Source organism: Vombatus ursinus, unplaced genomic scaffold (genome assembly GCF_900497805.2).
Source record: "Vombatus ursinus unplaced genomic scaffold, bare-nosed wombat genome assembly UNPS02014165.1, whole genome shotgun sequence".
NCBI lineage: Eukaryota > Metazoa > Chordata > Mammalia > Diprotodontia > Vombatidae > Vombatus > Vombatus ursinus.
Window position 1 is genome coordinate 33,655 of NW_020953943.1, and position 8,658 is coordinate 42,312.

Consider the following 8,658-nt stretch of genomic DNA (forward strand, 5'->3'; position numbering starts at 1 on the left):
TTAAAAAATGAATGTTAAAAATTGACTTTACATGTTCAGCTGCTGGGTGCCTGTATTGCATGACAGACCAAATGCCTACAGGAATTTGTGGCTGGGGCAGACCACTGTCTTCCTTTCCCAAATAAGAAAAAAGATGTCACTGAGCAGAAATGGATGGTTTCTAAATCCAGAGCCCTGACCGACCCAATCTAGGGGCTGGAGAAGGAACAGAGAAGAAAGGCCAAGTGAAGCCAGGAAGGAGAGCACACCAGCATGGTCATTGGATCTAGTCCCTCAGGAGGAAAGCTTCCCAGGAAACCAGAGTGCCCACATCCTACCAGACCAGGGGGGAATTCCCAGAGACCTCCCCATTAAGGGCAGACAGAGGCATAGTCACGTCATCACTGCTCTCAGGAAAGCCATAACCTGACTGGTTCCCAATGTGTCTCTGAGGCTTTCTGTCTAAAGGATGCTAGTTAGCCATTCCTCTCTCCATAGAAGGCCTTCCCTGACCTCCCTACTGCTTACTCAGTGGCCATTGCTGAAAACGTCATTCCCCACCTGGTTCTGAAGCTCTTTCTGAGACTGTCAGACCCCTTCTGTGCTTTTTTTACTCAGACCTCCTTTGCAAGGTGAGATATGACGGATTGTGAACTTGGGTCTTAAGTGCATGGGCCATCTGGCAATCAGCCAGTGAGTCAATAAACACAGATCGGGCACCTCCTACATGCCAGGCACCGTGCCAATCACTGGACACACAAAGGAAAGCAAACAGTCCATGTTCTCAAGGAGCTCAAAGTCTAACAGAGGAGACATGTGAAAACAGCTAGGTACAAACAATACATAAACAGGATAAATTGGAAATAATCACTAGAGCGAAAAGACTAGGATTAAGGAGGATCAGGAAAGGTTTCTCACAGAAGAAGAGACATTAGCTGGGAAATGAAGGAAGCCAGGGAAGTAAGAGGCAGAGTGGAGGAAGGAGGGCATTCCAGTCATAGGGGTGTGTCAAAAAATGGAAGAGTGAAGCAGAGTTCACTGTCACTGACAGAAGATTATATGCTGGGGTGGACGGTGGAGGAATATTGCAGAGGTGCTAAGCTATGAGCGGCTTTAGAAGCCAAACAGGGGGTGATAGGGAGCCATGGGAATTTGTTGAGGGGGGGTGCCATGGTCAAACCTGGGCTGTAAGAGTCGGAGATATTTAGGATTAGGGTTAGGTTTAGGGTTAAAGTGGGAGGCTGCTAGGGTACCCGTCTCCATTTTCCTCTCTTTTGCAGCTGCCAGAGTCAATTCCCAGCCAAGCGCTAGAATGTCTGCAGTCTTAGTGAGTTAACAAGGTGGGCTGCATTTCAAAGGCAGAACCAGTTAGGTTGAGCTAAATCCCACAAAACCCTAGTCTCCAGTTCCTCAATACTCTCTAGACCCAGCTGAGGATTCATTAAACCAGGTTTTGGTTTTTTTTTTTTCTGCCCTTGAAAAACAAAGTATGATTGTTACCACAGCAAACAAGGAAGGATTAGTCCAACAGCCCACCCTTGTTATACTCAACCTCTACCATCTGGTAAGACATGTGGCAAGGCCACTTATGGCGTGTCTAAGACCTAAGGAAGGGCTGTGGTTTCCCTGTTGCTCAGCTGGCCCAAATCCAGGAGCGTATCACCTTGCATTCCCCTAAATGTGGGCTCTTTTCCAGCCCAGGACTTGGGCTCAGCTTTCTTTTCCATCTCCAGACTCGCTGATGGTCAATTCTGGTTGCTTTCCCTGCCTCCAGCAGGTGCTTGGGCCAGGTTGATGCACAAGAGAATCGTCAGCCCTGTTTTCACACGTCCTCTCCAGAGGGTTTTGGGTTTACAGGGAGTCCTTCTGCCCTCCCCTGCTCTGCAGGTGCACAGGGCGGATTTCCCCTCCTCACCCCCAAAGGCCATCAGGCCTCGAAGGAGAAACTCTAGCAGAGCCTACCTGAAGTTTGCTTCCTTGGTGTATCCCGTGGAGAGCAGCCCTGCCCTCCCTCCCCAACGGAGGCCCCTCCTCGAGGTGCAACCTCCAAACCCTTCTCGGGTTTGTGGCCTTGGGGAGGGGGAGATAACCAGCCCCTGCTGGCAGTGGGGTCAGGGTTATTCCTCAATCATGGCACTCCTCTAAATCTGCCGCTGTTTCTCTCTATACCTTTGGAGTGGCACCTGATTGTGGCTGCCCAGCATGAAAATGCCAATGAGAATAGCTCACTCTTAAATAGTGATTTAAGATTTACAAAGCATTTGACACACGTATAGATCCTCCCAACACCCCCGGGAGGTAAGTGCTATTATTATCATCCCCATTTTAGATGAGAAAGCTGAAGTTGAGACGGATTAAGCGTATTTACGAAGGGTCGCAGAGGGATTAAGATTTGAAATTGGGTCTTCCTGACTCCGGGGCCAGTGCTGTTCTCTAATATTCTGTTTTGTTGTCTCTTAATTTAGTTTTCTCAGAAAGAAACGGCAAACCGCTCCTGTGTCTGTCGTTTGGGGTCACAAAGAGTCAACGAATGAAATAACTGAATAGCAGTGTGTAGAACTTTACAATTGCCTAATGGCACAGTGGCTAGAGTTGGCACTAGTGAACCTAGAGTTGAGAAGACCCGAGTTCAAACCCCAGATGCTTATGCTGACTTTGTAACCTTGGGCAAGTCCCTTTAGCCTTTCTCAGCCTCAGTTTCCTCCTCTGTAAAATGGGAAGTAATACTAGCACTTACCTAGCAGGGTATTTCGGTATCCCCAGTATTTAGTCCAGTGGCTGGCACAGAGTTAGCTTAATAAGGGCTCATGGGCTGGCAAGCATATGCAAAGCGTTGGAAGGGCTTAGAGTACTGTGTAAATGCTAGCTAGCCTCTCAATCATAGTTGTTACTATTGGGTCTTCCGTTAACCGTACCACCATCAATTAGACAAGTAGCAGAGATACAGAATGTTATTTTGAAAAGTGAGCTGGCTAGGCTCTGGGCTGAACAGTCCAGGTGCCTTACCCCTTCCCCTTAAGAGCAGGACATCCACTCCAAGTAGGAAAACTAGCTTTATCCCACTTGGGAAGACCCCTGAGAATCCCAGGTCACCACCGGTTCCTCCTTCTCACGCAAATCTCCATGTAGCGGATGGAGATGCCTGATTATTGTTGGGTGTGGATGAAACAGATGACACCCTTTCATTCACATAGGCTTAGTGGATTTATTGATCGAAGAGAGGAAGTCTGAGGGGAGTGGTCAGTGAAGGCACTGAGCTGTTTTAAAAGGTTAAATGGTTCTTGTTCTAGACCCGACTTGTTAAACTTCCTTGGGCAGTCAGTATGGTGAAGCCAGAGACACCATCCTTCTCAGAATCAGGCTTTAAGTGCAAAAAATCAAATGCAAAGGATTGAAAGGAAACCAAGTATGTTGAAATGTTAAATAGCTATAAAATGTTAAAACATGTTCATGACTAATTTAACGATTCTGGAGAGCAATTTGGAACTACACCCAAAGAGCTATAAAGTTTCACATACCCTTCGACCTAGCAATACCACTCCAAGGGTTGTATCCCAAAGAGATCATTAAAAAATGTTGCATGTTTATAACTGTTTGCATGCAGTCTTCCCTATTAGACTGTGAGAGTCTTTTGCTGTAGAATTTATCGGTGCTACCAACTTCACAGTCAAATGAAGCACAGCCGCTGAATGAGTCTGAGTCCTGGAGGTCATTCCTTGGGACCTCCATGCTGGACTGTCTGGCTGCAAAACCCAGACCTTCTGATGGCATGCTCTCTTTACTTTCCAAAGTTCAAGATCATTTTCAGTCATTTTTCAGTCATGTCTTGCCTTACTCTTCGTGACCCCATTTGGGGTTTTCTGGGCAAAGATAATGGAGTGGTTTGCCATTTCCTTCTCCAGCTCATTTTACTGATGAGGAAACTGAGGCAAGCAGGGGTAAGTGACTCGCCCAGGGTCACACTGCTAGTAAGTGTCTGAGGCCAGATTTGAACTCAGGATCATAGCCATCTCTAAGCATATTCACTTAAAATCAGGAAGCACAAATCCAGAAGCCACAGTAAGGTAGAGTGCTCATGGGCCACAATAAAGAGCAAAGGTGTGCCTTCCCACCAAGGGATCAGTCTTTGCCTCCCAGCTTGGAGGAGTGGGCAGGGATTAGTCAGCTCCTGTCCCTGGCTGACTAATACCTCTTGCATGCAGCCCAGACTTCCTCTTCAGCAGCACATGGTTAGCGGCTAGGACCAGTTACAGACTGTCTGTGAGTGTTCCAGCCCACATGCATTTCTGCATTAGCAGAAAACACTGTGTGTGCTCCCAGGGACTGGACCTCATTGGCCGTCCCCATTACATAACATTTATCAGTTGTCCCTATGTACTCAGGAAGGACGGAGACCCCTCCAAAAGCAAATACTGTCCATTAGTGAGAGAATTCATTCCTAGACAATCATTGACCTGCCTCCCAGCAGCAACAGGCAGCAGCCACCCAGGACCAGCCGTGTAAGGAATCTCCAGGGGCCTGCAATACTTCTCACATCACCCTGACTCTGTAAAGCAAGGAGAACAAGACACAATTCTTAAAAATAAAAGACCTGAAATGTGTGTCGACATAGGATTTAAAAGATCAAATGCACTCCACCTAGTCCTCATAGGATCTATCATATGAGTACGGGGGATGTTGCGTGGTGCCTCAGTACCTTCATCTGGTAAATGGGGCTAATAATAGCCCCTGCCTCCCAAGGTTGTTGTAAGGATCAAATGAAATGATCTTTCTAAAGTGCCTAGTATATCTTAAAGGTCTTTATAAATGCCATTAGCTATTATCATTAGCAATAAAAGATCTGGGCTTTCTCCTGGTGAAACTTTAATGGACAAGCCCAGGAGACTTCTCATCTTACCTCCTGTGCTGACCTAATTGTCTGATCTGCAACTGGTTAAGAGACTGTTTTGTATCAATTTGTGGCACACGCAAAATGTGTCAATGCTTTCCACGCGTGGGCTCAAGGACGAGGTCCAGAGAGCCAGTAGGTCCTGTCATCTCATCCAGCCCTGGGGTGGAGCTTCTAGAAGGGTCAGGGCCAAGTTCTCCTCACTCCTCCCAGGCCTATCTCAAACGCTATCTGTGCTCTCTCAACTTACCAAGAGGTCTGATGTGATGCTACCAGATGGGTCCCTTGGATGTTGGGTTACAGCCTATTTCACCTAAACCATCTAGTGGTGAGCCTGGGGCTGGGCGGAAAGTCCCCAGGGGCAAGCAAGGCAGCCATTGGTACAACAGACGCCACACCCCAGGGCTAAGAGGAGTCCCATATTCCTTCCCAACAAAGATCCAGGTCTTGGCTTCCAGAATGGACATGGTGGGTCACCTTTGGCTGCTCCCCAGTTCTTAGCCCAGTGAGTGCCACGTAGTAGGTGCTTAATACATTTTATTCACTGACCGCCTCCTCACAGATATCTCAGAGACGATCTGACGCTGCCCAAACACAACACGAACTGACCCAACCAGTCACAAGGAGCCTAGCCCACTCCGTGGCACCATTCTTTGAGTGACTACAGGAATTTTGTCCTTCAGCTGTCACATCAATATGCCAGAAATTCAGACACTTCCAAATGTAAGACCCAGTCCCGTGCTCCTCATAATTCACCAACTCTTTTCTCAATGACACCTGAACCCTTTATGTGGGAGACAATTTGGCTGATTCCCCATCAAGGAACACTATTGGCCGAGGTTCTAGATGTGTCAGCAATATCCTCTTTTGGGATTGGTAGTAAGCTTCCTGGAAAGGGAGCAGCTCCTACAACTCTCTGTGCAATCATTTATCCTCCCTCAGGCGTCTGGGAGAGATCAATGATTAGTCAAGCGTTAACTTAAAAAAGAGAAAAGGTCAAACCACACCCCTGTAAATCATACTCATTAGTCTTTTGTGTCAGACTTAAGGAGGATAACCAGTAAGATGCAGGCCCTTGGGCTCCGTCTTGGGCTCTGCAGGTTCCACTATGATTGGTGGAAGCTACACTAATTATTTATGCTCTTTGCAATCGAAATGTCAGTCGACAGTTCTATCCTCCTTGCCTCCTAATATGATGGAAGGATCAAAAGGTTTTAGCCCAGCACAAAGGAAAGACGTGCAGAGTTCAGGAACCAACACTGAAAAATAATGAGGATAAGGAGAGAGAACCAAATGCTGTGGTCTACCAGTTTCAGCATCCATCTCCGGCCTCTCTCATGAGCTGCAGGCTTGTATTGCCATCTGCCTCCTGGACGTCTCAAGTGGATGGCCTGCAGGCGTCTCAAGTAGGGTATCAGTCTCTCAGTCACTCAGGCTCGAAACCTCAGGGTCACCCTCACCTCCCAACTTGGACCCATTCCAAATCTCCTTCACAAACAGGTTATGAATAGTTGAGAGACTGAGGCCTCCAGTAGAGACCCTGGAATCCTAACCCAACCCTCACCCGGATTCCGAAAATGACATTTTGCATCCTCCATGGCTCCATCCATCCAGTCAGTTAGTCAATAAACATTTATTAAGCGCCTACTGTGCACCAGGTATTGTGCTAAGTACTAGAGATACAAAAAACTAGCAAAAGACAGTGCTTGTCCTGAAGGAGCTCACAGACTAATGGGGGAGACAAGAAACAGACAAATACATTGGTTGGTTGATCGTTGGCCTTCGTGCTCAAAGAGGACCGAAATGATATCGCAATGTCTGGGTTAAAGTCCAGTGTGTCTGACTGCGGCTGATCAGATCAATATGAGCTCAGAAGGCTCTACCACAAGTCGGGCACAAATGGTCCATGGGAGCACTTGGGACGGATTCTCTAATTTTGTACATCTCACGTTTCTCTTGATCTGCTTCAATTCCTCCTCACTCATCGAGCACAGGGCCTTCTTTGGTGAGGGCATGCCGTGCTGGTCAGTCCTATGCCAGTGTCTTTCATGCCTCACAAATCAATTCCAAAGTTCTTGAGAGAGACCTTGAGAGTGTCCTTGTATTGCTTCTTCTGACCTCCGTGTGAAGGCTTGCCTGGTGTGGGTCCTCTGTAAAATGGTCTTTTAGGCAAGCCTACGATTGGCATTCAAACAACATAACCAGCCCATTGGAGTTGTACTCTCTGCAGTAGGGTTGGAATGCTTGGCAGTTGAGCTCAAGAAAGGACCTCAGTGTCCGGGAACCTTATCTTGCCGGGCGATCTTGAGAATCTTCCGAGAACAATTCAAATGGAAGTGATTCAGTTTCCTGGCACAGTACTGGTATCCTGTCCAGGTTTCACAGGCGTACAACAATTAGGTCATCACAACAGCTCTGTACACCTTCAGTTTGGTAGGCGGCCTAATACCTCTCCTCTCCCACACTTTCCTTCAGAGTCTCCCAAACACTGAGCTAGCTCTGACAATGTGTGTGTCAACCTCATTATCAGTGTGTACATCCCTGGAAAGGACACTGCCAAGTGAACTTATCCACAGCATTCAAAACTTCTCCGTTTGCTGTAACCGATGGCTCCATATATGGGTGGTGTGGTGGCTGATGGAGCACCTGTGTTTTCTTGGTGTTAATTGTTAGGCCAAAATTAGCATAAGCAGCAGATAATCTATTCCTACTTTGTTGCATCTCAGCTTCAGAGGCTGCATTGAGTGCACAATCATCTGCAAACAGAAAACCATACACCAACACTCCCTCCACTTTGGTCTTGGCTTGTAGCCTTTTCAAGTTAAATAATTTACCATCAGTGAGGTAGCTGACCTTGATGCCAATGAGCAAACAAATATGTACAAACAAGCTACATATAAGAAAAACAGGAAATAATTCAAAGAGAAGGAGCTAGAATTAAGAAGCACATATGTGGCTTCAGTGGCCATTAATTTACTAAGAGGCGATACCCTAGGGAATGGGCAGATCCTGGTGAGTCTGCCCAGCGTGCTAAGCTCCAGGCTGTAGGCAGGCATGTGAGGGAGCCTTGAGGAATGGGACAGAGAAGATCGTCATCTACTCTGATTCCTAGGCGGTGGCCGTAGGGCTGGCCAAGTGGCCTAGGCATTAGAGAGCCCTACACCGGGCAGTTACAAGTTGTCCTTGTTGGGAATCATGAAAAATGGAGAAATTTTGCTGATTTTTTCCCCCACTGCTTAGAGTTGTTTGTGGGACATTTCTGCACCCACCAGAAGGTGACACAAAGTTAGTTAAGCAGGTTGGGGCTGTTTCAAAAATGGCAGAAGTTGGGCTCATTGCCAATCAGTCAGTCAGTCAACAGACATTTATTGAACACATTCTAGGTGCTGGGCACTGTGAGAAACGCTGGATATGGGCAAGGGGAGGGTGATACAATCTTGTACTGGGTGTGGAACCATGTGACCCCCTGTCTGAGAATGAAGTAGCTATGCCTGCCTAACTGGGTTCCCTGCACCAATCAGAGTCCTCAGATAACCCAACTGTGCCCCAAATTGTCTTCATCGAGCATAACGACTCATCCCATCTCGGTTTGCCCCTGCTGATCAGCAGCTGCATGTTGGTGCATCTGATTGGCCAGGTCAGCTGTCTAGCCTGTCAGGGCCCATGTCTGTGATGAATCCACATCAGCCTACAAGAGGCCTCTCCAGTCCAGTAGTTTCTGGAATCGGATCTCCAGACAGACTTGCCTGCTAAGAATGGACTGCTTCTGTACATAGTTCTGATTGATTCCC